We start from the raw sequence: 4,809 nt of genomic DNA, 5'->3' as shown, positions 1-4,809 counted from the left end.
TCCAGGGATGAGAATGTGGCCATCACTCACTGGGGGACAATTATTCTTTCCCCAGTACCTATTTCTCTATTCAATTCCCCTTTATCCCAAGTATAGTCAGGGCCTGAATAATCAGAACCTGATGGACACCCCACCAGAAGCTCTGGGATTCAGGAGGTGGGACAATGAGAAACCCAGACAGGAGCCCTCTGACCTGTAACTATGATCACCAGGGGGTTGCTGGGTGCTGTCCATTGAATGTGGGAGTGTGGGTGAAAACCCAGTCATCTGTAGGTCCCTGCGTATGCTGGGGTCACGGGTCCCATGATGAAAATTTTCTAGAATATTCTTTTGTAGAGCTCAGAGGCAGGCATCCAGTCTTCCTTGTACAGACTGAAGTTGTTAAACCCACCACCATAGTGACACTGAAGAATTATGGTTTCTCCTTGAGGCACCACAGCACTGGGCCAGACAGATAGGGAGGGCTCATCCTGACCACCTGGGGGAGGAGGAGGCATCGCCTTAGAGAGGAAGATGGGGAGCCGCCCCTCCCTCCCTGTGCTCAGGAGATTCTCCCCGCTTCCATGTTCCTAAGCCTCCTGCCACACCTGAGTGCCCAGAGCTACAGGAAGGACCCATCCTATACAGACATGGCATCTCCTTACAACAAATGTGTCAGCTGAGAACTTTGAGCAAGTGCTGAATGAGGAACTCTTAGTAGATTTTAATACTGCAAAATTGCTTACTTAAAACAACACAAGGTAGACACGGGGTGGGGGCATGTCCTTTGTGAATGGAGTATCAGCCACTGCGTGAACCACAATAAACAACTGAGCCCCCATCAGAGGACTTAGAATGTGAAGCTCATGGCTGTGGTTCCCCCACCTCTTCTGGTAGAATGACAGCAGCCCCACGGCAGCCCCTACCGTCATGGAAATGCTGGAGGGTGTGAGTTATGCGCTTGTCCTCAGAGGGTCGGCCTTTCCTAGCACTGCTTCTCTCCCCTCCTCTGCCGGTGACACCACTTCCTCCCTGCACACTCCAGCTTGGAGCACCCCGGTCTCACCCTGGTCCCCACATAGCTTGACTATGGCAAATGTAAGAAAGGCTGGGGAGGGCTAGGTCAGAACTCGGACCCTGGGCCGAGCATCCCAGGGTCCCCTCTTCCTGGTTTCTGAGAGACCCCCCCGCAGAACTCCCCTCCTGTTTCAGGAAAATCCTCTTATGTGGGGAGATGACACCCTAAGGTTTAGGGAAGGACTTATCCTCATATGGCCACGCCCGCTGGACCAAGGAGAACGCTGGAAAGAGAAATCATGATGGATAATCCATCTGCACACAAACCAGGCCTCCCCAGCTGCCCTGAATGGTTCATGCACCTTGGCAGCCAGGCCCTTGCTGGGCTGAAGGTAAACTCAGCCTTGTTGCCCTCAGTTAAGAACAAGGCTCTCGGCTGTGCAGAGACTCAGACTCCAGGCCCAGATCTCCACCTCTAGGTTCACATCTCCACTGCAGGCTGGTATCTTTACCTCCAGGACCAGATCTCCACTTCTAGGCCCATATCTCCACTGCAGGCTCATATCTTTACTTCCAGGCCCAGATCTCCACCCCAGCACCCCCTCCCTCGATTCCCTCCAGGACTCACCGACACACGCCATGCTGACGACCATGAGCGACATGGTGCTGCCTGTGCAGACCGGCAGCCGCGCCCCAGCTCCCTTCAGCAGCGCACAGGATGTTGTGAGGGGCCCTGCTCATGCAGTTTACATGCTGACCACATCATGGGAGGGTGACGTACGCAGGCTCTTTCCACCTTGCATGAGGCCCAGTTGGCGTTCGGTCAAGAGAGGAACATGGCTTCCTGGAAATTGTTGACTACAAGCATTACCTTGCCTCCTTCACTACGACCAACTCAAAACACATCTCAGATCCAGTCTCTCGTACATGAGATGATTGAATTCTGTGCTGACATTAAAGACTTTTGATGCATTTTCGTTGTTTGATCTGAGATTCAAGCGTTTCTTCATGTGTAGCATGCAAAATATCTAATAGGTATTATTAACATTTTCAGAGTAATTGTGACAAAAAACCCTTATTTATGCTTCTGTTTCTAGTATTAAGCCAGAAGCAATTAAAATAATTTAAATTCCCTGTGGAAGATTATGGAGTTATTTACAATCTTAGAATTGTATTTTATCAGCAAAAACAACAACATGTAAATTCTGGATTTTGTAGTTTTACCTAGAATTTGTCTCATGACCCAAGAGTTCAGAGTGTAAACTAATGGTTTGTTCTCTCTCTTTCTCCCTCCCTCATTTTAAATTTTACAGAAATATCCAGTAACATAATGCTATAGAAAATGAAGTTTCCCCCAGCACTTTGGGAAGCCGAGGTGAGTGGATCACCTGAGGTCAGGAGTTTGACACCAGCCTGGCCAACATGGTGAAGCCATATCTCTGCTAAAAATATAAAAATTAGCCGGGTCTGGTGGCAGGCACCTGTATTGCCAGCTACTCAAGAGGCTGAGGCACAAGAATCTCTTGAACCTGGGAGTCGGAGGTTGCAGTGAGCCGAGATTACACCACTACAGTTCAGCCTGGGTGTCAGAACAAGTCTCCGCCTTAAGAAAAAACAAAAAGCATAGTAAATAGCCTATAATAACAAATTAGAGAACTCAGACTACCAAATTTTAAGGGGTGTTATAAGGTTACATGAAGTGCAGCACCCTCAAGAGAGTGGACACAGCCACTGAGCAGGTAACTGTGTAAAACACATCCGTGCACACACAGTCCCTTTATAGATGGCAAAGCCTGCTGTGTGCTTTAAGATGGAATAGAATGTCTTCTCAATAAATAACGCTGGACCCCAAAGGGTTACATGCAGGAAAAAATAAATGTAAACTTACTCGGACACTATGTAAACACTTCTCATTTTTTATCTTGTTATTGTAAATTTTTATGATTTATATTTAAAATTGAGAATAAAAATTATACGCAGTCACCCTCCAGTATTCCTGGGTGACTGGTCCCAGGATCCTCACTCAGATGCCAAAATCTGCAGATGCTCCAGCCTCTTACATGAAATCGCTTAGTGAGTGCAAGTAACCCTGCACATCCTCCTGTGTACGTCAGATCCTCTCTAGATGACTTATAATTCCTGATACAGGCTACGCACCGCTTCACTTGTGTCCATTCAACATACTTTTGCTTTTTGGAATTTTGTGGATTTTTTTCTCTGGATATTTTTTGTTTATCGTTGGTTTGATACACAGCTGTAAACCCCACAGATATGGAGGACCGACTGTACATTTATAGTGTGAAAGATGATGTTGTGATAAGTGTCCTCGTGGAGATGAGACTAACAAGGGCGATGACCCTGCAGATGTTTCGTCTTGGAATTACTCTGCGAGCTTTCCAGGTCTGCAGAGAGTAAGAATAGCACTCGTCCATCTGATTCACGATCCTCGGAACCTCCCATGTGCTGCATCTTTGGATGGAAATTGGAGTCCCAGGGACACACGAGGCTCCACCTGCTTCCAGAAGCTCCCAGTCCAGGGGTGAGAACCCAGTGGAGAACATAGGGGGTTATGTGGACATAGTCATGATAACACCAAAAGTTCAGGCAAAAAAAGAGTCACATTCCCTAACTCATGAGGGCAGACGTGTTTATTTGAAGAGAACTACATCAAAATTATATATAAAAAGAACTTAAAAATTTTACTGATGACAGAAGGCTGCAAAATCCCTCAAGGTCTGAGGGAAGGTGGAACAGCATGAGGGAAGGTGGAACAGCACGTGTCTAAGTGCTGTGTTAAGAGGGAGCCTCTTGTATGTCTGGACTTGTGAGTTCCTCAGTGTGACTGCAGTCTCAGGTAGGACCAGGAAGTAAGCCAGTTAGGTTGGAGAGGTGGGCAGGGGTCAAGTGAAATAGAGAATTGTGTGTTAAGCAAAGGAGTGTGTTTTCTGTCCAGCAGGCAGTGAGGACCACAGACATTTGTAAGCAAGAAAGAGCCACGTTCAGATTTGTGGTGTGAGGAAGAGCGATCCCCTAAGACACAGACTCATGCCTTTAGGTCCCAGCTGCTGTCACACTGGAGCTGGCAAGCCGGGTTTGAGTCAGGGCCATTGTCTCCCTAGAGGACCCCCTCAGGCCTGTCTGTGGTGCTCACGGACAGGAGACAACTTTCAATCTGGGCTCCGCATTTGGGAGTTCCGTGTACACAGTGGTTTCTGTTGGGGGTCTCTTGGGCCTCTGAGAAGGGTGAGTGATTTTTCTCTGAGTGAAAACGCAGTGATCCAGCTGTGCGTATGTCACCTCCTGAGGGTCTTGTCCATCAGAGTCCTGGAGAGATGGAAACGTTGAGTGACGGAGGGGCTCACATTCTTCGGGACTATTAGGGAATAAGACTCCATGCCCAAGGCTGGGCCAAGGAGGACCTACCTCCCTGTTCACTGTTCTGTCCACCCCAGGCTCTTGGTCCACTACAGCAGCATCTGTAGGAGACAGACATCATCAAAACCCCTGGGAGGGCCCTTCTGGGTCCTCATTTCATGTGCAGACACCAACACACAGGGGGAGGCCATGGGTGCCTGAGGCCCCTCAGCTGCCAACTCGCACATTCTATCTCTCTGAGTACAAGGACCCCTCCCATGAAGAGCTCTCAATTCCCATCCATTGATTCTGTCTCCCACTTTCTGCCTGTCATGGAACCTTCTCCTGGATGTCCGTGGCTGCAGGTACGTGAGGATACAGTTCAGAATCAGGCAAAGTCTGTGAGCTGAGAGCAGGGGGAGGGTGTCTGTTGCGCACTCTAGAAAGCCCTGCCTCTGC

General features: G+C 48.7%; 1 pseudogene; it reads right to left on the bottom strand.

The window, feature by feature from the left end:
- Positions 1–125: 125 nt before the first annotated feature.
- On the bottom strand, positions 126–1,658 carry LOC116547868 (annotated as a pseudogene).
- Positions 1,659–4,809: the final 3,151 nt, after the last annotated feature.

Source organism: Sapajus apella, unplaced genomic scaffold (genome assembly GCF_009761245.1).
Source record: "Sapajus apella isolate SASKATOON/1434 unplaced genomic scaffold, GSC_monkey_1.0 scaffold5172, whole genome shotgun sequence".
NCBI lineage: Eukaryota > Metazoa > Chordata > Mammalia > Primates > Cebidae > Sapajus > Sapajus apella.
Note: the sequence above shows the minus strand (reverse complement) of the source record. Positions and strands in the feature narration are given on the sequence as shown.